Below are 27,682 nucleotides of genomic sequence, written 5' to 3'. Positions count from 1 at the left end.
CGAGCGGGAACCGTCTCAGTTCTGATTGGCTGACCATACTGACGGCCAATCAGAATGCTTCCTCACGATCATACTCGCGCCAAAACTGGCCTGCACCAATCCTTATACATAGACGTATTTGCGTCAATCTGACATGCAAATATGAAAGTAATGTTTAATAAACGAAAACGAAAAGACAATAATTCTGGAAATATTCTTTAGACACAGATTTTACTCGAGCTGGCTTCCTGGCTGCTCTGTTACAATAGCAATCACACCTAGACATACGTCATCAGCAAGGTGAGTAAATCCTCTAGGATCATTTTCCCATGACAGGCTATTGTAACCCTTGCAGGTTAGTTAAGATGGTGTATAATGCAACATTGAAATAAAACGATTGTCCCACATACACTCTCATTTACTCACATTTACTCCCACAACCATATTAGACACAAATAGTAACTTTGCCTGATTTTTATACTACGAAAACGAAAAATAATTAAAGTTTTAATATGAAAATCTCAATTAATTATTTATGCACACTGTGATTTCGGTTTATGTTTTCCAATTGTACCAAAAGATAAACTGTCATATTTCCTAACTGAATTTAGTTCCCTAAGTGCCAGTTTTTTACTTTTCAGTATTTTTATCCCTCCGAAACTGTGATAGTTACAATGTTGAAATTTTTATACAATCTTCTCCTGAATAACAAGAGGTAGTGTACCGATTTCGAAAATGATTGAACAATATGTAATATCATTTATTTAGGTTGTTATAGGTAGTGAATGTACGTGTCCAGTAAGAGACCTTGAACAGCTTTTCCACAGCAGGTAGTTGCAGATGCTGAAACGTCCCCTTTTGAAAATATTATATACGTGACTGGGCTTAAACTGACACACAATATTTTTAGCGCAACGCAATCTGACTTTCAATAATCCCTACAAAAGAATGGCCCTGACTAACATTAACCTATACCTTTCACAAATCACTTACCTCACAAAAATCTTCGTTACTCGAACTACTGCAATACAGCGAGCGCCACTACTGCCAGCTAAATAAAAGATTCAACTACGGAAGGCACTAACTACTGATAGGCATAGTTAGCAAATGAAAGATTTTAATAGGGAACAAACAATGTATTTGCCTTAATAGTGTTGAAAAATCATAATATACATAGCAGTTCATGACATCTAGTCTTACAAATTTCAAAACTCCGCCATTTCTCTCCCCACATCCACTACTGCTGGCGGCTCACCTCCAACTGCGCAACGCTACGCGCTGTTCACATCCAGCTGCCCAACACTACAATGGCAGACAACAATGCAAACTAGCCACAGACTGCACACAGCACAGCCAATGATTTTCATACAGAGCGCTACGTGGCGTTACCAATAAGAAAACATAAACAGCCTACTTACAATGCTCCTGTGTCTCTCGGCTAGGCCTCTAGATGTCAGCCCCCGAAGTTACATGCAGCTAGCTATTCTAAAACAAATGTTCGCTCGGAGCAACTCGGGACACTACAAGGTCAACATTATGCCTCCCCACACGTTAACACTTGTACCAACAAAACGATCACGTTCGGCAGTGTTCCTGGATGCATTACGTGCTCCCGGCACTCGCCATATGAGGGGAACGTCCAGAGTCACAGCTCTGCTCTCACTCTGCCCTCACCCGAGAACAGCACGCGATCCCACTCCAAGTGGGTCCAGTTCTTGTCCTCTTCTCGCCATTGCGAATGCGGTACGCTCACCGGTCAAAGGTGTTACGCCACTGTACTCCTTTTCCCTGCCTACGGCCTTGCCGCAGTGGTAACCCCGGTTCCTATTAGATGACTGATGTTAAGCGTTGTCGGGTTGGGCTATCACTTTGATGGGTAACCATCCAGTCTGCCGAGCGCTGTTGGCAAGTGGGGTGCACTCAGCCCTTGTGATACAAACTGTGGAGCTACTTGATTGAGAAGTAACGGCTCCGGTCTCGTAAACCGACATACGGCCGGGAGACCGGTGTGCTGACCACATGCCCTTCCATATCCGCATCCAGTGACACCTGTGGGCTGAGGATGACACGGCGGCGGACGGTCGGTACCGTTCGGCCTTCCAAGGCCTGTTCGGGCGAAGTTTAGTTTACTTTAGTACTCCTTCTCTATGTTCGTCTTCCAAGGAGTGCTCTCGGCCCTGTCTTAATTTTTATGCACTACAACACTCGACTGCATCAAGCAACCCATGTGGAGATCTTGGGCGAAAGGATATTCAGCGAATGGACTGGCTAGCCCGTTTCCCCGCCTTAAATCCCATCGAGAACGTGTGGGATGCGTTGGCGAGATGTACTGCAGCTCATACACATGTACCAGCAACCATCCCGCAGCTGCCAGTTGCGACGGTGGAGGAATGGAAACCCTTACCACAGGAACTGCTCTCCAACATTGTGGCCAGCAATGGGGCACGTTACGGAGCAATCACCGCCTTCCGCAGCGTTCACACACCTCGTTAAGACCCATGTTCCCCTATCTGTAATGTCCATGTTACCATAATGAATTACTGTCTATGAATAAAAGTGTCATTTCTGTTTGTCTCATTGGGTATTTCCCCTCAATTACCTTCTGTACCATACTGTAGTAGTTTTTTCCAACTATCGTCCAAGTTCCATCGGGCTCTGTCACTTGGTGGTGAAAGTTACTTTCGGTATTAAGTTTTGCGCGTTAATGTACACCTTATAATACCCCCAGTAATTACCTAAGTAATTCTTTAATGAAGTCGACCTGTCTGTAACGAAGTAACTGAAAGTTAATTGAGCAGAAAAATATCAGGGCGTAAAAATATCAGTAACTGAACATAAGAAAATACAGAAAATCGTTTATAAAAAAAATGGTTCAAATGGCTCTGAGCACTATGGGACTTAACATCTGAGGTCATCAGTCCCCTAGAACTTAGAACTACTTAAACCTAACTAACCTAAGGACATCACACACATCCATGCCCGAGGCAGGATTCGAACCTGCGACCGTAGACTTAAGGGCCTAGAACCTCTCGACCACAACAGCCAGCAATCGTGTATAAGATCGTAGCAAAAAGTGCTAGAAAACAGTGCGAAAATTCGTCTCTTTGTCATTGATTGTGAAGTTTTGCATAGATACGTTTCTGTAGAAACATCTACAGCGTCTCCCAGGGCAGTGCCTGATTAAAAACGTATCAAAAGATTCATGAAAAAAACGGGAATATTTAATACTTAGAATAGGGGCTGCTATATGAGATGTGAAATGTTACACGGAAGTTAGCAAATGTAACAATTATCGAGGATAAGGCTGCCTTTTGGAACACGCGATCATGTAATGGGGACAGAATCAAAGTTATGTTCATACACTAAATATCTAACCAATGACGAAGCAAGCTTAAATGAAAGTATGTGATCACCACGTTGGATAATTAAATCAAAAGCGAATGGACGGAATAGCACATACTCCCTTTGCGAAACACAGAAACATGACAAGTAAACCAGATCTGAACACAACATGTGAACCAAAGTCTATGCGCGATACAGAATAGTTAATGAACTACTCAAAGAGTTAATTGAACTAATCTTCCGATCGAATGACTCATTTCGGATTCTGTACCAGGCCTCGGAAGACAACGAACTCTTGCGGCAACCATAGCAACTTCACACTCTACAGACGAGTGTGCGCTGATATGAAACTTCCTGGCAGATTAAAACTGTATGCCGGACCGAGACTCGAACTCGGGACCCCTGCCTTTCGCGGGCAAGCGCTCCACCAGCTGAACTACCCAAGAACGACTCACGCCCCGTCCTCACAGCTTTACTTCTGCCAGTACCTCATCTCCTACCTTCCAAACTTTACAGAAGCTCTCCTGCGAACCTTGCAGAACTAGCACTCCTGAAAGAAAGGATATTGCGGAGACATGGCTTAGCCACACCCTGGGGGATGTTTCTAGAATGAAACTTTCACTCTACAGCGGAGTGTGCGCTGATATGAAACTGCAAGGTTCGCAGGAGAGCTTCTGTAAAGTTTGGAAGGTAGGAGATGAGGTACTGGCAGATGTAAAGCTGTGAGGACGGGACGTGAGTCGTGCTTGGGTAGCTCAGTTGGTGGAGCGCTTGCCCGCGAAAGGCAGGGGTCCCGAGTTCGAGTCTCGGTCCGGCACACACTTTTAATCTACCAGGAAGTTTCATAGCAACTTCACTGTTTAAATCAATGAAAATCTGACCATGTCATATAAATGCTCGTGTAATCATTTTGCGAGTGGACAATGCCACCAGATAACTCCAAAAATATGAACTGTCTCACAGAGCTGACAAAGCCTCAGACGCCGCATTCGACATCAGTAACCCGCACTCTGCGCGGTGGGCCTCGCTTCAAGACCTCGACATGATAGAAAAATGAATATAAAATCCTATAACATTTAGTTGTTTTTAGATTCTTTGAGGCGCTGTTTAGGAATCAGACGTCGGAATTACAAAATTCAAAATGATGCAACGAATGCGGTGGATGAAAAATTATAAATTTAGCGGATTCGAGGAAAACTTCGGGTATAAAATATTGTGAGGTCGTCTGTAACGGATTAGAAGTCGAAAATGCCGTACTCAAACGTTGTACTCGACGTTTTACATTTTTCAGTCAAAATCACATTCACAATCGTCGCTTGTGCCATTGCTTTCAGAAGACTCCTGTCGTGTTGTCCACTGGGAGATGTTTCGAAAATCAAATCATTTACCTTGCGTTGATCTTCCTTAAATTGTCGTTTTCTGGATTCTACTGCTCGAAGCTGATGGAATACGACATGTGTGGATTTTCCACGTAAATATTTGCGCGTAAAATGTACTCGGTAACGCCGGATCTCTTTATTTCGATCTTCCTGTGCATCTTCACAGCCAACCAATCGGGAACAGAGCCGTTTTGATTATGACATATCTGGGCATCAAAACTATGTGGACTGATGTCTGCATCGGGTATTAATGCAGAATATTCTGAGTGCGGTGAAGTTGGCACTCGACTTTCGAAAAATGTATATCTTTTTCAGAGCTCTTGATAGATATGTTTTAGTTCTAGAATTGTTTGCACAAAATTTGAATAGTTCTGCAGTATTCAAAAAAAAAAAAAAGACAATATTACTCGAGGAAATTTTAATCTTGAAAAAAAAATTGCCAGTTTTCGAAAAAATTTATGAAATAACTGGAATATAATGAGGGACCCATTTTTACTATATGGCACTGCCGCATGGTAGAAAAATACCTGTCCACTAAAAACGTGCAAATATCTGTACACAAATAGATTTGAAGTCGTTAACTCTGCTATTGTAGTAGTAGGAGGGTGAAACACGTATGTATTTAGTACAGCGATGGCGAGGCATGACAGAATCTCTGACCAGAGAGTTATTTATCGTTGCTAGTCTGTGCTTGACCGCGCGAGAGTTCAGTTGCATGTAGGGAGTCGGCAGTTGCAGCTGCGGTCGAGTTACGAGAGAGTTCAGTTGTACGTAGCGAGTCGCGAGAGCATGTAGTAGCGCGTACGAGACAGTCGGAGTTGTGTGTGAGGAGTCGGCCGGCGTCGACATGGGGCTCTGGTCAAGATTCAGGACGAGGTATTTTAACAAGACAAACATTTTATTGAAAGAAAGTTTCCCATGCATTTCCTTAAAGAAAAAATTCACTTAAGTTCAAAGAATTTTTGCGATGCATTTCCTCCAAGCTATGACGAAAAATAAGAGCAGATGCAATTTTACTGAGGTAAGAACAGGGCCTAAGATCGACATTTCGGTCTATTTGCGTTTTCATTGTCACTGAGATTTCGTATCATTGAATTGACTTACATTTTTTTGTGGGGAGCTTACACTTGGTTCAGACTGCTATTTATCATTAATTGTCTTTGTCCATAAATGTCTTTCATTTTTGCGGGGAAGTTACACTAGGTTCTATTCTCGTTAACATTTAATTGTCATTGTCTTTCAAATTTCTCTGGGGAGGTTACACTTGGCGACATCCAGTCCAGGATCGTATTTCTTTGGGAATCTTCTACGAAACAGTCAGATATCTGCTCTTATTTGCTTAAATATAATTAGCATTTGGCGCAACGCTTTTACTAATTTTGTGACTTTCTTTCCTCAGATCATCGGCAATTCGTTGCTCTGTTGTATTTGTGTTTGTTGTTTTTTGCATTGTGCTTATTTCATTTGTGAATAATTGTGACTATTGTAAAAATGCCGCGAAAGACTGTGAATAGTGTATCGCGAGGTATAATGAATGAAATTACTGACTTAAGCAACTTCACCGATAGTGCTTGTGACGCGCAGTGTAAGGATGACAATCCACCGTTTACTGACAATCATCCTACTGATGAGCAAACGAACTCAATTGTCTCCTCTGTTAATTTGACGACAATTGATGACGCGGGACGCCCTATTGTAATGAGCGCTGCCCAGCTTAACACAACCGGTTTGGAAAATTCGAGTGACGTACAGACAAATTTTTCTAATGAAAATAATCAGGATATTCAAAGTAGGACGGATTTATTTAATTCCGAAATAGTGACTGACAGTGTAGTTCGACTGACAAATCTTTTTATAAAATACAGAATGGCCAAATGGTCGCACAAAACGCGACAATTGCAGATACGCAATCAAACAGCACAGAGAATAGGAATGCTGATTTGGGGTCGGATCCAATTATGGCATTGTTGCTACAAATGACTAAACAGTTTAATGAAAAATTAGACAATAATAATGAAAAACAAGACAAACTTAGTGAACAGGTCAGACAACAGAATGAAAAACAAGTCAGTCTTAAAGAAGATCTCAAACAACAACTTAGTGAACAGAACGAACAGTTAAATGAAAAATTAGACAACTATTCCAGACAGTTAAATGAAAAATTAGACAACAATTCCAGACAGTTAAATGAAAAATTAGACAACAATTCCAGACAGCTTAGTGAACAAATTAGAGCCGTTGCCGCGCAGTGTCATAACACCAAGGAACAGTTACGCGAGGAAATAGAGGCTTGTTCAAAGAAAAGTAGCGAAGAAATTAGATCTGTTGCTCAGTAATTAAGGGATATGCAAACAGTTACAACAGAAACACTTAGAGAAGAAATTAGCGCAGTCGGTAAACAATGCTCCGAAAAGGCTACACAATTACGTGACGAGTTTAAAGCAATGACAGCAGAACTTTCGCGCACAATGGATGAAAAGATTGACGCGAAATTCGACCAACAGAACACTCAGATTGACGAACGTTTTAATCACCACATACAAAACAGTGATACGCGTTTCCGCAAATTTATTCAGGATCAAAATAAAGTAAAACGTCAAGTAATGGAAACAATCACTGCTCAGAGACAAGAAGACAAACGTAAAATGTTTGCAAAGGCAAAAACATACGTAGACAACAATATTGCTTCAGTGTCCGATGAAATTAATACCATCAAACAGTTGAACGCCGAATTAGGTGATGAGATTTCTGATCTTAAATCAAAAACAGATACACACACAGCAGATATTCAGACAGTGACAGACAGATTCGAACAACTAGAACTAACACAGGATTCCGATGTCGTCAAAGCTGACGTTAAAAAATTGAATGAAACCGCACGTAAATTGCAGAAACAGATTAATACTACTGTCACTAAAAACGATGATCAGGTTAAAATACTGACTGAAAAATATGATGAATTGGCCAGTCGTATTGATGTTATCGAAAGTACTAATGACAATAAATCAGACGATACTGCACCGATTTCGTTTAACCAAACACCTGAATTTCAAAATCTACAGCAGACAATTAATGAGATCGATTCATCTAATAACACGTTGCGTAGAAAATTGTCAAGTTTACAGCAAGAAGTAACAGAGATGAAAAGTATTTCAGTTAATAACACATCACAGCAGACGCCACTTTGTGAACATTTTTCAGACTCACGCAGTACGTATAATTTAAGTAATCAACAGAGAGTATACGACTTAGATTCCAAACAGACACAGACAAATGGATTCTCTTACAAGCATGAACCTGTTCCATCACACAGAGACGATAATTTTGATTACAAACATTTTCTATCAGTGAGAAAATTTAAAGTATTTATAAATGACAGGACACAGATTCTCCCACTAGATTGGATACAGCAATTTATTTCTGAAGTTTAACCGACATTGCCTGTAACGCAAAAGCTAAAATTTACTTGCAATGCGTAATTGACCTCAGAGGATTCATTACGCTTTAATGAATATGTGCCGTAGCGTGCATAGGGCCCCGAGCTGTAGTAATGCTGTTTCATCTTTAGTTTTCTACACTGCTGGCTTCTCTTCTACTATCCTTTATATCTATCAAAACAGCTCTTTAACTGTTGCTCTATCTAGAATTAAGAAAAATGACTAATGAAAACCAGATGTGACAAGTTCTACATCTACATCTACATCTACATTGATACTCCGCAAGCCACCCAACGGTGTGTGGCGGAGGGCACCTTACGTGCCACTGTCATTACCTCCCTTTCCTGTTCCAGTCGCGTATGGTTCGCGGGAAGAACGACTGTCTGAAAGCCTCCGTGCGCGCTCTAATCTCTCTAATTTTACATTCGTGATCTCCTCGGGAAGTATAAGTAGGGGGAAGCAATATATTCGATACCTCATCCAGAAACGCATCCTCTCGAAACCTGGCGAGCAAGCTACACCGCGATGCAGAGCGCCTCTCTTGCAGAGTCGGCCACTTGAGTTTATTAAACATCTCCGTAACGCTATCACGGTTACCAAATAACCCAGTGACGAAACGCGCCGCTCTTCTTTGGATCTTCTCTATCTCCTCCGTCAACCCGACCTGGTACGGATCCCACACTGATGAGCAATACTCAAGTATAGGTCGAACGAGTGTTTTGTAAGCCACCTCCTTTGTTGATGGACTACATTTTCTAAGCACTCTCCCAATGAATCTCAACCTGGTACCCGCCTTACCAACAATTAGTTTTATATGATCATTCCACTTCAAATCGTTCCGTACGCATACTCCCAGATATTTTACTGAAGTAACTGCTACCAGTGTTTGTTCCGCTATCATATAATCATACAATAAAGGATCCTTCTTTCTATGTATTCGCAATACATTACATTTGTCTATGTTAAGGGTCAGTTGCCACTCCCTGCACCAAGTGCCTATCCGCTGCAGATCTTCCTGTATTTCGCTACAATTTTCTAATGCAGCAACTTCTCTGTATACTACAGCATCATCCGCGAAAAGCCGCATGGAACTTCCGACACTATCTACTAAGTCATTTATATATATTGTGAAAAGCAATGGTCCCATAACACTCCCCTGTGGCACGCCAGAGGTTACTTTAACGTCTGTAGACGTCTCTCCATTGATAACAACATGCTGTGTTCTGTTTGCCAAAAACTCCTCAATCCAGCCACACAGCTGGTCTGATATTCCGTAGGCTCTTACTTTGCTTATCAGGCGACAGTGCGGAACTGTATCGAACGCCTTCCGGAAGTCAAGAAAAATAGCATCTACCTGGGAGCCTGTATCTAATATTTTCTGGGTCTCATGAACAAATAAGGCGAGTTGGGTCTCACACGATCGCTGTTTCCGGAATCCATGTTGATTCCTACATAGTAGATTCTGGGTTTCCAGAAATGACATGATACGCGAGCAAAAAACATGTTCTAAAATTCTACAAGAGATCGACGTAAGAGATATAGGTCTATAGTTTTGCGCATCTGCTCGACGACCCTTCTTGAAGACTGGGACTATCTGTGCTCTTTTCCAATCATTTGGAACCCTCCGTTCCTCTAGAGACTTGCGGTACACGGCTGTTAGAAGGGGGGCAAGTTCTTTCGCGTACTCTGTGTAGAATCGAATTGGTATCCCGTCAGGTCCAGTGGACTTTCCTCTATTGAGTGATTCCAGTTGCTTTTCTATTCCTTGGACACTTATTTCGATGTCAGCCATTTTTTCGTTTGTGCGAGGATTTAGAGAAGGAACTGCAGTGCGGTCTTCCTCTGTGAAACAGCTTTGGAAAAAGGTGTTTAGTATTTCAGCTTTACGCGTGTCATCCTCTGTTTCAATGCCATCATCATCCCGTAGTGTCTGGATATGCTGTTTCGAGCCACTTACTGATTTAACGTAAGACCAGAACTTCCTAGGATTTTCTGTCAAGTCGGTACATAGAATTTTACTTTCGAATTCAATGAACGCTTCACGCATAGCCCTCCTTACGCTAACTTTGACATCGTTTAGCTTCTGTTTGTCTGAGAGGTTTTGGCTGCGTTTAAACTTGGAGTGAAGCTCTCTTTGCTTTCGCAGTAGTTTCCTAACTTTGTTGTTGTACCACGGTGGGTTTTTCCCGTCCCTCACAGTTTTACTCGGCACGTACCTGTCTAAAACGCATTTTACGATTGCCTTGAACTTTTTCCATAAACACTCAACATTGTCAGCGTCGGAACAGAAATTTTCGTTTTGATCTGTTAGGTAGTCTGAAATCTGCCTTCTATTACTCTTGCTAAACAGATAAACCTTCCTCCCTTTTTTTATATTCCTATTAACTTCCATATTCAGGGATGCTGCAACGGCCTTATGATCACTGATTCCCTGTTCTGTACATACAGATTCGAAAAGTTCGGGTCTGTTTGTTATCAGTAGGTCCAATATGTTATCTCCACGAGTCGGTTCTCTGTTTAATTGCTCGAGGTAATTTTCGGATAGTGCACTCAGTATAATGTCACTCGATGCTCTGTCCCTACCACCCGTGCTAAACATCTGAGTGTCCCAGTCTATATCTGGTAAATTGAAATCTCCACCTAAGACTATAACATGCTGAGAAAATTTATGTGAAATGTATTCCAAATTTTCTCTCAGTTGTTCTGCCACTAATGCTGCTGAGTCGGGAGGTCGGTAAAAGGAGCCAATTATTAACCTAGTTCGGTTGTTTAGTGTAACCTCCACCCATAATAATTCACAGGAACTATCCACTTCTACTTCACTACAGGATAAACTACTACTAACAGCGATGAACACTCCACCACCGGTTGCATGCAATCTATCCTTTCTAAACACCGTCTGTACCTTTGTAAAAATTTCGGCAGAATCTATCTCTGGCTTAAGCCAGCTTTCTGTACCTATAACGATTTCAGCTTCGGTGCCTTCTATCAGCGCTTGAAGTTCCGGTACTTTACCAACGCAGCTTCGACAGTTGACAATTACAATACCGATTGCTGCTCGGTCCCCGCATGTCCTGACTTTGCCCCGCACCCGTTGAGGCTGTTGCCCTTTCTGTACTTGCCCAAGGCCATCTAACCTAAAAAACCGCCCAGCCCACGCCACACAACCCCTGCTACCCGTGTAGCCGCTTGTTGCGTGTAGTGGACTCCTGACCTATCCAGCGGAACCCGAAACCCCACCACCCTATGGCGCAAGTCGAGGAATCTGCAGCCCACACGGTCGCAGAACCGTCTCAGCCTCTGATTCAGACCCTCCACTCGGCTCTGTACCAAAGGTCCGCAGTCAGTCCTGTCGACGATGCTGCAGATGGTGAGCTCTGCTTTCATCCCGCTAGCGAGACTGGCAGTCTTCACCAAATCAGATAGCCGCCGGAAGCCAGAGAGGATTTCCTCCGATCCATAGCAACACACATCATTGGTGCCGACATGAGCGACCACCTGCAGATGGGTGCACCCTGTACCCTTCATGGCATCCGGAAGGACCCTTTCCACATCTGGAATGACTCCCCCCGGTATGCACACGGAGTGCACATTGGTTTTCTTCCCCTCTCTTGCTGCCATTTCCCTAAGGGGCCCCATTACGCGCCTGACGTTGGAGCTCCCAACTACCAGTAAGCCCACCCTCTGCGACTGCCCGGATCTTGCAGACTGAGGGGCAACCTCTGGAACAGGACAAGCAGCCATGTCAGGCCGAAGATCAGTATCAGCCTGAGACAGAGCCTGAAACCGGTTCGTCAGACAAACTGGAGAGGCTTTCCGTTCAGCCCTCCGGAATGTCTTTCGCCCCCTGCCACACCTTGAAACGACCTCCCACTCTACCACAGGTGAGGGATCAGCCTCAATGCGGGCAGTATCCCGGGCAACCACAGTCGTAGTCCGATCAGGGGATGCGTGGGACGAGCTGGCCGTCCCCGACAAACCCCCATCCCGACCCCCACAGTGATGCCCATTGGCAACAGCCTCAAGCTGTGTGACCGAAGCCAACACTGCCTGAAGCTGGGAGCGAAGGGATGCCAACTCAGCCTGCATCCGAACACAGCAGTTGCAGTTCCTATCCATGCTAAAAACTGTTTTGCTAAGAACGTCTGAACTAATCTACAGAGAGCGCAAACAAATCGACAAAATTTAAACGGTTATTAAAATACAAGATTGCCTAGTAAATGCAGTAATGCTGCTACTTGCGCACTGCTGACACTGCTCGGCGGCGGAAGGAGACTAAGCGAAATTACACTATTCAGATACTAAAACACGATGCTACACTCTCAAATACTATAATACGCCCGAAATTTATGAACTAAACAATGCAAGTACCAAAAACACGCAAAGAAATTAAGAATTAAACTATGTAACAAATGAGTGAGCTAGGAGTATACGACTTGCTGCTCAGCTGCTTATCCAACGGCGGCAGGGAGCACACTGACTGCGACCAACCGACACTGGCCGTTCAAAACAAAACAGTAGACAAACGACTACGCGAATTTACACTATTCAGGTACTAAAACGCGATGCTACAACTCTCAAATACTATAATACGCTCGAAATTTATGAATAGTTTACCGATAGTGACAGTTTTCTTTAGACACGCCCGTAATGACAGCTATCGCCGTAATTATAATAACAGATAAAATCGTAATCATCAGTATGTACAAATTTATCAGCAATAGCAAACACATTTTTGGTAACAATGGAGGTTTTTCACAACAACAGCAACAAAACCAGCCGGTTAGCATACCTAACCAACAATGCAGTCTACAAGGTCAACCAAGCTTTAATGTTTCGCCGCGTGCACGTATAGTCCCTGGTACAACAAATAGTAACGCACGGCAGCAAAGAAGCAACTACGTAGAGAAAACACAGTATTTTAATTCCTACCGCAATGCACAGTATAGGAATGACTATTACGACAGACGTAAAAACGATGAGCACAATTTTCAGCGTACATCTAACAACAGTCGGTCATACCAACAGCAAAATTATCCACAAGAACATATTCTCATGAATGAACCCGACAGTAGGTATCATCCAGAGCGTAATACGTCTGGAGGAAGTAATATAACAGTTCAAATAGTGGAAATGCCACAGAATCCTCCTGATAATAATAACACGTCAGATAGAATCTGACTAGATACTGTACAGGTTGCATCTTCCAGCAACGTAAGCAATACTTCAGATACACAGAATGTTATTCACGAAAATGTTATTACTTTCGACGACATCCGAGACACTCTTTTACAGGAAAGACCAGTTGTTCAGAAAATCATTTCACATCCTGTCATCGAAATTAAAATAGGTTCATCGAAATTTTCAGCAATATTTGATTCCAGATCGCCTATGTCAGTAATAAATGAAGAAACTTTTAACGAGTGTAACAAAGAGAATACCTATCCCACATTACCATTAGGCAAAACGAAAGTGAAAGGAGCAGTATCGAGTAAAGGAGTAGACGTTAAATTACAGACACATTTATCATTTTGTATTGCAGATCACACATTTCACTCAAATTTCTGGATTGTTGCTTTATTGACAACAGACGTTATTTTAGGAATTAATTTTCTCGTACAACACGACGCAGTGGTTGATTTTCAAAGTTCCTATTTAATGTTGAAGGATGAAAATGTGCAATTGGCTTTAGAATTTCAACACTCATTATCTGCGGAAGAACAAACAATTAATCGCACAGAGGTCATTTCCGTATCACGTAACATAGACTGTAATTCCGCATTGTTCACAGACACGTACGTACATAACTATAATACTCCAGACGGAGCTGACTACGATGTAATACAGATGATCTCTGATAAAGTTAAACAGAGCAGTGCAAATACAGACGACGAACGCACGCAACTACGCAAAATTCTTTTACAGCAAGCTCCAGTTTTTGACAACATTCCTGGTACTATGTCCGGATTTATGTATGAATTTCAAGTCAAACAGCATGATACATTTAAAGCTAAACATTATCCCATTCCGTATATTCATAGAGAACAGGTTAAAAAAGAATTGCAGGATGTGCTTGACCAAGGAATTATTGAACCAGCAGTTAGTCCGTACATAAACCCGCTACATATTGTTAAGAAAAAAGATGGCTCACTTCGCCTCGTACTTGATTCACGTCACATCAATGACATTATTATTAATGAAACAGATCGACCGTAGACACTAGAAGAACTACTACAGAAATTTCACGGTACTGCTATTTATTCTACATTAGATTTGACATCGGGATTTTGGCAAATTCAACTTCATCCGAATTGCAGAAAGTATACAGCTTTTCTCTGATTTGGCGACTGTTATCAATTTTGCAAATTACCATTCGGTTTAACTATTTCTTCTGCAGCTTTTATTCGCGGTTTGAATACTATACTTCCGACAGAACTTAAAGACAGAATAACGACGTACGTAGATGACATTCTTATCGCAGAAGCTAACTGGTCTGAACACAATGTGATTTTAGAACGACTGTTGCAAACTTTTTATGCACAAGGACTCACAGTTAACCTCAGTAAATCGCACTTTGGCAAAACTTCTATAAAATTTCTTGGACACATAATTTCAGCAGAAGGCATTGCGCCTGATCCGGAAAAACTTCAAGCTCTACGTGACATTACTGTTCCTACGACGAAGAAGCAATTACGCAGTTTTTTGGGCTTAATTAAATTTTTTCGTAAATTTATTCATCACTCTGCTTCAGACACACCTAGATTATGCCAATTAACAGGTACAAAAGCTATTTGGTCATGGGATAAGCAAGCACATTCTGAATTTATGAACTTGAAACATGCTTTGTTAAATGCACCACTTTTATCGCACCCAGATCTTACCAGAAATTTTTCCATTGCCACCGACAGTTCTAACACCGCTTTAGGCGTACATATTTTCCAGGAAATTGAAGAAGATGGCTCAACAGTAATTAAAAACATCGCATTTGCAAGCCGCATTCTGTCACCTGCTGAACGAAATTATTCCGTTACAGAACTGGAAACGTTATGTGTTGTATGGGCTTTCACGAGATTTAGACATTTTCTTTATGGCAGACATACCACTGTTTACACAGATCACAGAGCGATACAATTTTTACTTTCGGCTAAATTCACTGACGACAGATTAAGCAGATGGAAACTTTATTTACAGGAATTTAATTTTACAATAGTTCACATTCCCGGCACACAAAATGTTATAGCAGACGCACTTTCTCGTTCTCTCAGCAACAATCAGCAAGACGTCGCAACCAACTTCTGCAAAGCAAATTTCAGCGTCATGTAAATTCAGCAAGTTGCATTTGAAAATTTTATTTCGTCATCATTACAGGACATAGCAAAAGAGCAAAGTAAAGACAATGTGTGGAAATAAATTAAAAACCTTTGGCAAGATAAGAATAATGTTACGATTAGAAAACATTACACTGTAAGCAATGACATTCTGTTTCGCCGCTCTCACCCTGACAGCAATATGCTATTTGGTCATGGGATTGGTTATTACGCATTCCTGACGAACTGGTTATAAAATTAATATGGTATACTCATTTAAGTTACGCACATTACGGAGCAAGAAAATGTTTTCTTATACTGAGACAGAACTGTCATTTTACCAACATGGAAAAACGTATACGACGAGTTTTAGCCTCATGTAAAATTTGCCAGAAAGCTAAGTCAGACACAACTTCACATATTCCTCCAATATATCCCATTGTACCTGTTAAATTAAGACACATGGCCGCTGTAGACATTTTTGGTCCAATTCCCAGAACCAATAGAGGTTTTTGCTACATCTTTGTCGCTGTTGAACTCACTTCAAAATTTGTTACTTTCACTCCGTTACGCAAAGCTACTGCTAAAACCGTTTCGAAAGCATTTGTAAAACATTTTCTATTTCATGTAGGGCATGTGATGAAAGTAATTTCTGACAGTGGATCACAATTTCGTTCTGCTGTATGGACACTCATGTTACGAGCTAGAAACATTTCTCCGATCTACACTCCTGGAAATTGAAATAAGAACACCGTGAATTCATTGTCCCAGGAAGGGGAAACTTTATTGACACATTCCTGGGGTCAGATACATCACATGATCACACTGACAGAACCACAGGCACATAGACACAGGCAACAGAGCATGCATAATGTCGGCACTAGTACAGTGTATATCCACCTTTCGCAGCAATGCAGGCTGCTATTCTCCCATGGAGACGATCGTAGAGATGCTGGATGTAGTCCTGTGGAACGGCTTGCCATGCCATTTCCACCTGGCGCCTCAGTTGGACCAGCGTTCGTGCTGGACGTGCAGACCGCGTGAGACGACGCTTGATCCAGTCCCAAACATGCTCAATGGGGGACAGATCCGGAGATCTTGCTGACCAGGGTAGTTGACTTACACCTTCTAGAGCACGTTGGGTGGCACGGGATACATGCGGACGTGCATTGTCCTGTTGGAACAGCAAGTTCCCTTGCCGGTCTAGGAATGGTAGAACGATGGGTTCGATGACGGTTTGGATGTACCGTGCACTATTCAGTGTCCCCTCGACGATCACCAGTGGTGTACGGCCAGTGTAGGAGATCGCTCCCCACACCATGATGCTGGGTGTTGGCCCTGTGTGCCTCGGTCGTATGCAGTCCTGATTGTGCCGCTCACCTGCACGGCGCCAAACACGCATACGACCATCATTGGCACCAAGGTAGAAGCGACTCTTATCGCTGAAGACGACACGTCTCCATTCGTCCCTCCATTCACGCCTGTCGCGACGCCACTGGAGGCGGGCTGCACGATGTTGGGGCGTGAGCGGAAGACGGCCTAACGGTGTGCGGGACCGTAGCCCAGCTTCATGGAGACGGTTGCGAATGGTCCTCGCCGCTACCCCAGGAGCAACAGTGTCCCTAATTTGCTGGGAAGTGGCGGTGCGGTCCCCTACGGCACTGCGTAGGATCCTACGGTCTTGGCGTGCATCCGTGCGTCGCTGCGGTCCGGTCCCAGGTCGACGGGCACGTGCACCTTCCGCCGACCACTGGCGACAACATCGATGTACTGTGGAGACCTCACGCCCCACGTGTTGAGCAATTCGGCGGTACGTCCACCCGGCCTCCCGCATGCCCACTATACGCCCTCGCTCAAAGTCCGTCAACTGCACATACGGTTCACGTCCACACTGTCGCGGCATGCTACCAGTGTTAAAGACTGCGATGGAGCTCCGTGTGCCACGGCAAACTGGCTGACACTGACGGCGGCGGTGCACAAATGCTGCGCAGCTAGCGCCATTCGACGGCCAACACCGCGGTTCCTGGTGTGTCCGCTGTGCCGTGCGTGTGATCATTGCTTGTACAACCCTCTCGCAGTGTCCGGAGCAAGTATGGTGGGTCTGACACACCGGTGTCAATGTGTTCTTTTTTCTATTTCCAGGAGTGTATATATCCAAGTACCATGCTTCTTCGAACCCCTGTGAACGATTAATGAAAGAAATTGGTAAACTGTGTAGAATATACTGCCATAAAAAGCATATTGTTTGGGACACCCACATATTCTCATTCCAAGATGTAATTAATTCCATTCCAAATGAATCCACTATGCTATCTCCGTCTGTTATACTGAAAAACGTTGAACCACCAAACAAAATTAAAGAATTAGTAACATTTCCTACATCTCGTCGACTACGACATCGTGAAATAATTGACATTGCACTGAACAACATCAAACGTGCCGCAGAGCGCCGGAGAAGACAGCAAAAACAGGTTTGTACACGCCGAGACTTTCACGTGGGACAGAAGATATTAGTACGTACACACTATTTATCCAACAAAATAAAAGGTAGGTGCAGTAAATCTGAACTTCTCTACGCAGGTCCATATCGGATTCGCAGCATTCCTCACCCCAATGTTGTACACGTCGAAACTTTGAGAACCAGAAAAAGTAAAGGAAACCACCATGTCTCCAACATTAAACCCTTCATTGAGTGAACATACTTTATGATTTATTACACTATAATGCTATTTACCTATTTTTATGATCATTTCTGCAATTATATTCACATGAACAATTACTGATGATTATCGTATTTTTTCTTGGCAAGTGCCCGGCAAGGTAAGGTTAGCAGGTCGCTCTTCTTGTCGTTACACGTCAGACCGTGCATATTTTCCAGATGAACTTACACATTTTATGACCACTTATGCAATTATATTTATGTGACTAATTATTGATGACTATCGTATTTTTTCTTGGCAAGTGCCCGTCAAGGTAAGGTTAGCAGGTCGCTCTTCTTGTCGTTACACATCAGACCGTGCATATTTTTGGAGACAAACTTACGTATTTTATGAATAATTATGCAATTCTATGTAGTGACGTATTAATTTTTACAAATTCTCTCTCCATTAAAGTCTTTAATTCTCGCCTCTATTAACTACACTACATACAAGCTGAACACAACGAATGTCACATTTTGTCTTTCTTATGTATGTACAATTGTTTTCATGTTTTGTTTGTATGCACTGTGAAATAGTTAAGGTATAACACACACCAGTTGACTTTGACATTTTTTGCCCTATGATATCTCAACATCGTGACTGTTTTACATTTTTCTTTTTTTGCTGCTGCATTGTGATATTCTCTGTACATTTTTGCCTTTGAACACTGTCTATGCTTTTGACATATTACGTTTTCTGTCATGTTATGCTGTATGCTTAATTATGTCACCATAAACCAGTCATTATTTAGTGGGTATATGATTTAAATGTAAGACATTAATCTTTGTTCATCAATTTCAGAAAGAAATGATGCGTAAAGGAAATAAATTAAACAGAAATGGGAATTTAAACTACGGAATAGACGAAAGAAGATGCAAAAACCTTATGAGGAAGAGTAAATGGATCGGAATTAACAAGCATTAACAAGAATATACTATACACATCGTAGAATAGCAGTCTTAAGTAATTTTTTCTTTCAGAATACAAGGCGATTGATGCAGGCTGTCAGACAGAACTACACATCTTAGTTTTAGTGATTAAATATGCTAGAGATAAGGAATAGTTGTGTAATGAGTAATGAAGTGATTTTTTGCAGATGATAATGAATGCTGATGAAGAGTAATGATGAAGAATATGCTACTATGAATAATGAAGTTTTTCTTTACAGGTGATGATAATAATGAAGTTATGATAATATGGATAATGAAGTGATGGATAATGAAGTTTTTTCTTTACAGATGAGGATGATGTTGAAGTTTATGTATTTATGCTATGAAGTTATTTAAGTATTTGTTGCAGTTTGATTTGACAGTATGTTTTGTATCGTATGGTATGATGACAGAAGGTTTTGGAAAGGACAGCTATGGAACACATTTTTTATACACATTTCACTACCTGTTAATTCGAAGTTCACTACTTTTCAGCATAGTATGCGTTTCTCCTTTCAGCTCAATAATCCATTTTGTATTTTTTTTCAGGAGAAGCTTTTCATGATACTTACTAAACTTGTTATTTATTAAACCTATACTAGTACTTGCATTTTTTTTACCCAGTTGTGTCTATCATTTATAAATGTGATCACATATACTTCCTTGTTTCATAACCTTGCTACAGCTGACTCATGACGAATGACGTTACACATTTTTCATTTACAGGAACAACCCAGAAGCAAATTTTTTTCTTTTTCTCTTCTTGCTTTCCCTTATAATTACCCAAAGCAATGCATTGCTAACAAAAAAAAAAAAAAATGTATCACCAGTTCCAAATAATGCTACCCATTTAAGAGAGTTCTGAATAATACTGAATGATGAACACTGTTTTGTACTATTCAATACTTGCTGGCCAATGAGTGACAATAATTAGTGTAACTAAATGAATTATGTTAATACTATACCATTCATTAGCTCCTGTTTTCAATGATGACTTTTGATGTTTTGTAGCTGGCCAATGAGTGCCAATAATTAGTTTAACTAAATGAATTATGTTAATACTATGCCAATAATTGACTCTCATTTTCAATGATGACATATTCACTATAATCAGATGATTTATGAACATTATTCTGTGATACTTCATACATGGTACAGAAATGTTCAGTTAATGGGCGATGAGTGCCACCAATTACTCAAATCAGCTGTTAGACCAATGTAATTCTCAATGAAGACTGGTATGTGACTTAATGTCCTTCACCTTCTGACCTAATTACCAGAAAATTCTGCAATATCCGTTTGTCCTGTGTATCCTCATGCTCATGGAGCACTATATTTGGTTTTTGCACTAATTCTACGTTGGTGTGCCTTGTAAGAGCGTGGTGTTGACACGACATGCTGTCCACCACCGTGAGCGATGGAGACGTTATTATGGTCCCACTGTTTGGTGTACCTAATGTACTGCCAAAATGAAAACATGGAATATTACTACGACATTTCAGTGTCTTGGTTACACTGATAAATACTTCTGGGAAAAGAACTTCAAATTGTGTCACTTGGTGTTGTACTTCTGTGGAAAGATATGGACTTTCAGAGCAGCTGCGTGCAACCTAAAGTGCTACAACCATGATGCAATCCTTCTCTTTCCTATCCTAAGTCTTATAACATAGTGAAAATCATTTTTTGCTAACATTATTTATATTCATGGCCTATACATTTTTTTCGATTTGCTGAACTCCAGTGCAAGTACACTTATGTCACTTGTCAACATGATTTTTTGCCATTATGTTTATTTGTTGTGAAAATTCTAAAGACTTTTTTTTTCGATTTGTTGATATATTCTGAAATACAGTATATGTGCACTCTTGTCATTTATATTGTATATACATTTTGTGATTTGATGATTTTTTTGCCATTACATTTATTTGTTGTGAAAATGTTGAAGAATTTTTCAGTGCATGTGCACTTATGTCATATGTTAATATGTTTTGTGCTGAACGTCAGTAAGTGTGCACTTTTGTTACTTATCAATATGATCTGTATACACATTTTTCTGATTTGCTGATACGTTCTGTACTCATTGTATATATTTTTTGTCATTGTCTAATGTTTTGTACTCGGTGCATGTGCACCACATTTAATTCATGTACTACCTCTGAATATTCTGTAAATTGTAAAAGTTAATTAATTAAGAAAAAATTTGTTGCTCATGGCAAGTCCAAATGACTCACCATCGCTGCCAAATTTTTGCCCCCCCCCCCCCCCAGTGGAGGGTTATGAAACGCGTATGTATTTAGTACAGCGATCGCGAGGCATGACAGAATCTCTGACCAGAGAGTTATTTATCGTTGCTAGTCTGCGCTTGACCGCGCGAGAGTTCAGTTGCATGTAGGGAGTCGGCAGTTGCAGCTGCGGTCGAGTTACGAGAGAGTTCAGTTGTACGTAGCGAGTCGCGAGAGCATGTAGTAGCGCGTACGAGACAGTCGGAGTTGTGTGTGAGGAGTCGGCCGGCGTCGACATGGGGCTCTGGTCAAGATTCAGGACGAGGTATTTTAACAAGACAAACATTTTATTGAAAGAAAGTTTCCCATGCATTTCCTTAAAGAAAAAATTTACTTAAGTTCAAAGAATTTTTGCGATGCATTTCCTCCAAGCTATGACGAAAAATAAGAGCAGATGCAATTTTACTGAGGTAAGAACAGGGCCTAAGATCGACATTTCGGTCTATTTGCGTTTTCATTGTCACTGAGATTTCGTATCATTGAATTGACTTACATTTTTTTGTGGGGAGCTTGCACTTGGTTCATATTGCTATTTATCATTAATTGTCTTTGTCAATAAATGTCTTTCATTTTTGCGGGGAAGTTACAATAGGTTCTATTCTCGTTAACATTTAATTGTGATTGTCTTTCAAATTTCGCTGGGGAGGTTACAAGGGCCATTTAAAAAAACGGAAGGCACGTAGAGGAAATTTTATAGCCAACGATTTCGGACAGTATCGGTGGCAGTTTCGTTTTAAGTGGATGTACACCGGTTAAAAGTATCATAAATATGCGTTCTGGAGCGCCACCGATCTTATTAATTTATCCTGACAATTACCCAATATCTCTCTAATATATTAAACAGTCCGCACAAACAATATCTGAAAAGTGTGTCGTTCATCGATTCGCTGCTTACCGTCAACTACCGCGGTACGTATTATGTCGACCTGAGACTGGAATTATACCACAGCATTGGGTAAGAATGCAGCACAAGATTCCTCGATACTAGAGTCGGAACGCGCACTTTTTTTTCCTTTTCTGTCCAGGTTTTGAAGTGAGTTGTGCCGCTGAAACCTAGAAGCGAGTCAGCACCACTCAGGGCCAAGAGGAAGAGTACTCTGAGATGCTGCTACGGCACGTTGAAAAAGAGAGTTAGAGAGAGGTGTAGGGTGATATATACGTGTGTATGACAAACCCTTTCCCTCAAAAATATTTCTCTTATTCATACCTCGACTGTGTTACCACAGATGGCGTGTCACTGATCTCATTTGTACTAAGATTGCAGTACACGTGAGGTGCCTATTTGTTTCCAATGCCCTGAGTGGATTGCGTAAGTTCTACTGAATATTTACCAAACTGCAGTCTGCTACAGTTGTTGTCCCCTGCGCAGAAAACTGCACGTAGGTCGTGAATCCGTAATCTTGACGCTGTAAGAAACTCTTACTGAGGAACTGTTATTTTAGAAACAATTAAATTTCCAATCAGTTCGCTCAAACGGGATACCTCTCGCTTTTTATTGGCATGATACGACAAACTGCGCAGTTGCATTCCTTTTTAGAGTCGCAAATTATTTTTATTCTTCAGGAAATCAACGAACTGTATATTTACGTAATTAGTATCACACTGTTCTCGACAATACACATGCAAAAACACACGTTTTTCATATTAGGTGCGTTTTGCTGCCACCTACTGCCAGGTACTCCATATGACCGACCTCAGTAGTCATTACACATCGTGAGAGAGCAGAATGGGGCGCTCCGCAGAACTCACGGACTACGAACGTGGTCAGGTCATTGGGTGTCACTAATGTCATACGTCTGTACGCGAGATTTCCACACTTCTAAAAATTTCTAGGTCCACTGTTTCCGATGTGATAGTGAAGTGGAATCGTGAAGGGACGCGTACAGGCCGAACTCGTCTGTTGACTGACAGAGATGGTTCAAATGGCTCTGAGCACTATGGGACTTAACAGCTGTGGTCATCAGTCCCCTAGAACTTAGAACTACTTAAACCTAACTAACCTAAGGACATCACACACATCCATGCCCGAGGCAGGATTCGAACCTGCGACCGTAGCAGTCGCGCGGTTCCGGACTGCGCGCCTAGATCCGCGGGACCACCGACAGTTGAAGAGGGTCGTATCGTGTAATAGGCAGACATCTATCCAGACCCATCACACAGGAATTCCAAACTGAATCAAGATCCACTGCAGGTAGTATGACAGTTAGGCGGGAGGTGAGAAAACTTGGATTTCATGGTCGAGCGGCTGCTCATAAGCCAAACGTTATGGCGGTAAATGCCAAACGACGCCTCGCTTGGTGCAAGGAGCGTAAAAATTGGACGGTTGAGCAATGGAAAAACGTGTGGAGCGATCCGATGGCAGGGTGTGGGTATGGCGAGTGCCCGGAGAACGTCATCTGCCAGCGTGTGTGGTGCCAACAGTAAAATTCGGAAGCGATGGTGTTTTGGTGTGGTCGTGTTTTTCATGGAGGGGGCTTGTGTCTCTTGTTGTTTTGCGTGGCACTATCGCAGCACAGGCCTACATTGATGTTTTGAGCACCTTCTTGCTTTCCACTGTTGGAGAGAAATTCGGGGATGGCGACTGCATCCCAGTAATCTCTGCCTAGGTTCTACAGTGAGATGCAGTGAGAGGGAATGATAATGTATTTGAAAACTGAAAGGGGCTATTTAAGAGGCAACTGCAAGAATCTTGGGTTTTCGAGTTCTGTGCGGGGTACCTCAGCTAAGGCGTGCCTGCAGCACTGGCTGCTACCGTTCAGGCTGACCTATTGGGGTTTCTGCGGCACCCTCGTAGGCCGCTCCTCTAGCCTTCAAAATTACCGCCATCCGTTTTCTTTCGCGGGCGGCGAGGAAGAACGGCGAAACAGGTGCGACAAAAGCGTAGCTGCTAACGTCGGAAGCGCGTTATTACGGCGAGGGGGTTCCCCGACGACAGCTCGCCGCTCCTTTGTCACAATAATCAGATGAGCATTCTGATGGCCTTCCTCCATCCCTCCCCCCTCTTATCTCCCTCTTATCCCCCCCTCCCGCCTACCCCTCAGTCCCAGTAACTGGTGGGCGCAACTGCTCTTCTTCCCGTTACCTGTTTTCCCCCCGCGACAAATGCCTTAATGCTTGACACCTCTGATTTCTATCTGACTGCTATAGAGCGAGACGGAGGCAATGCTTCAAGCGTTTAACCCGCAGTCGGCATCCGGGTCATTAGAGCCGGGTCGTTTCGACGTTTTTCGTCGCGAAACCAGACGGTTCTTTCTGGACACAGCTCTCTCTTTCTCTCTCTCGCCTCTCTCTCTCTCTCTGTCTCTCCCTCCCTCTCTCTCTCTCTCTCTGTGTGTTGAAGCCATTGCCAGTGAACAATGGAACGCTGGTTCAATTAAATTTTAGGTGTCCGATGTCAAAAATTCTTCGCCACTTTCCTGACTCGACTACTTACGAGCTATCGCTCTTTGTGTGAGTAGAAGAACCAAGAACATACCATACGTTTCCTAAAAGACCATGGCCATAGCTTACTTCGCGAAGGCCGTTATTTCGAACTCCTTAGGGGGACGGGGAATGACAGGAGTCTGTATGACACTGACGCTATGTTCGCCACATTTGTACATGTGTCCCGGATCGAAAAACTATTCAACTGAGGGTGTCAAACTTTAGATAGACAGGTTCGCCACCTAAAAGAAAATCTACTGGCCGTTCTCGGACTGCAACAATGCCGGAAAATGTGGCGCGTGTGAGTGTGTCTGTGCAACAATCACCAATGCGTTGAGGACTTAAACGTGCAGCTGCCCTGGGATTATCTGATAGGAGTGCAAGAAGAATTCTTCATAGATAAATTCATATGTACTCCTTCAGAATGGTGGTTCCCCAGGAATTGAGCGAAAGAGATTCTGAACCGTGCACAACTGCGTGTGAGGAAATTCTTCAAAAAAGTTCACTGCCACTTTGTTTATTTCTTTTCGCATGAGGCACATTTACAGTTGTTAGGAACTGTAAACAAATTGAATTTCCGCTACTCAGCTGGAGAAAACCCTCGTGAAATTCATCAGCGACCACTACACAGCCCTCGTACGACCGTTCGCTGCGCCCTTACTGAATGTTTTGTGCGGGGACCGTATTTTTTTCGAAGAAAGTGGCCACACGGTACCTGTTAATTCAAACCATTATTGTCACATGCTAGAGACCTTCCTCCAACCTAGGCTAAACCAGTTTATAGTAGATCATGAAGGTCAAGGAGTTTGGCCCCAGCAAGACGGAGCATTATCCCACACCTGTCGGTGTTCTATGGAAGAGTTGTGCGAGTTGGTTCCTGGTCATGTTGTCTCTTTGCGAGGACAATAGACGATAACGGAATAATAGTTCTCAATAACCGATATTTTTCGGCATTTGTTTGGCCTTGGTTATGACAAGTCTTTCTTATTTTTTACTAATTACAGTGTAAAGCGAAACAGAAATATCAGTTAGACATAGCAGCAATGTTACAGTATTTTACTTTTAAGTAAATCATTCTTTTTTAAACGAATAATTTTTATTCGTAAAATTCCCATTGCTTTAAAACATTGGGCTGTAATAGGAAATGGGAAGAGCGGTCAGTGCTATTCTAATAACAATGGCCACAGAAATGAGCAACAAACACGTGACATAAGAATTGGCATAGCGTTGTTAGACAATAATGTAACTGTTATCATATGGCGTGGTCTATTGGATAGTATGCGTGTACGTGCAGTGTGCGAGAATTGTCCCATGTCGTCTATAATTATGGTAGTTTCTCGCTGTCATCATTGGACATCAACTGTATTAAAGAATGGCAGCACCCGCGGTCTAGAAGTATTTTAAATATGCGTTTATCTGCTTGTGGACATTGAAGCCTGGCTAATGAACACAAAATAGAGTTCTTCAACCTCAGTTTTCACCCTTTAGCACTGAGTGTTCGTAATGCGCAAATAGTAGTACGATCCTCGGTTGCAACATGATTTTTGAGCAGAGCTTCAAAAAATTAGTCAATGAGAGAATACTGGTGATTTCTTGTAGCATTCAAACACTTATTACGTTTTGAGAAAAGCAGCTATGTACAAAATAATTTTATTTGCCTATTTAATTTAATATGTATCTTGAAAGTGAGGCAGTTAAAATTTTCCAGTCTTTGTTCGATTTCTACTTTTGTTACAGGAGGTAACAGGAATTAAAAACCGAAAATCGATTATTTCTGAAACCGGTTATTTTGAGCGATTTTAACAGTCAGGTTAACTGACATTGAAAAAAAAAAAGACGATACAAACGAAAACCGGTTATTTCAGCGATTATTGCCAACCCTACTTCCAAGTTTAGCTTACACCACCTACCCCACCCCACCCACGCACAATTCCCTGGTCCAGGTTGCATTCCACTTACATCCTAACGGGTACAAACTACCTGTCATGTTCTACCACATCATTTTTCAAACAAAGCTACATGAAGGACATTGGAGACATGAAAGAGAGCTCAGCGCTCAGCAAGTTACCACTGTGACACGTGAGACTTCTTCAGTTCAATGAAGCTATTAGTCAGCTTCAAACAAGTCACCTTCCAGAAAGTGCGGCAATTGTCAGACTGGACAAGTAGTTAGTGGAGGGATATTTGCCTAGAAATGTCAATCCCTTGAACTGGTGGGAAACAAGAAAACTGCTGCGGCCGGTGCTGTTTCTAAAAATATTATGTATCAGAGGTACATCAGTGGCCTGTGAACGAATGTTCTCAAAAGCAGGACAAAATTGCACTAAGAAGAGAAAGAAACTCGTATCGAGTAAAATGGGTCAAATTTTATTTATAAATGACAATACTGATTAATTTTTCCTTTATGGGAATATATATGGTAACACTGATTGTAAATGATGGCTGCAAATACACTTAAATTACAGTTATTATAATTTTTATATACACTACTGGTCATTAAAATTGCTACACCATTAAAATGACGTGCTACAGACGCGAAATTTAACCGACAGGAAGAAAATGCTGTGATATGCAAATGATTAGTTTTTCAGAGCATTCACACAAGGTTGGCGCCGGTGGCGACACCTACAACGTGCTGACATGAGGAAAGTTTCCAATCGATTTCTCATACTCAAACAGCAATTGACCGGCGTTGCCTGGTGAAACGTTGTTGTGATGCCTCGTGTAAGGAGGAGAAATGCGTACCATCACGTATCCCAATTTGGTAAAGCTCGGATTGTAGCCTATCGCGATTGCGGTTTATCGTACCGCGACATTGCTGCTCGCGTTGGTCGAGATCCAATGACTGTTAGTAGGATATGGAATCGGTGGATTCAGGAGGGTAATACGGAACGTCATGCTGGAT

This window comes from Schistocerca americana, chromosome 7 (assembly GCF_021461395.2).
Source record: "Schistocerca americana isolate TAMUIC-IGC-003095 chromosome 7, iqSchAmer2.1, whole genome shotgun sequence".
NCBI classification, from domain to species: Eukaryota; Metazoa; Arthropoda; class Insecta; order Orthoptera; family Acrididae; genus Schistocerca; species Schistocerca americana.
This window is presented reverse-complemented; position numbering follows the sequence as displayed.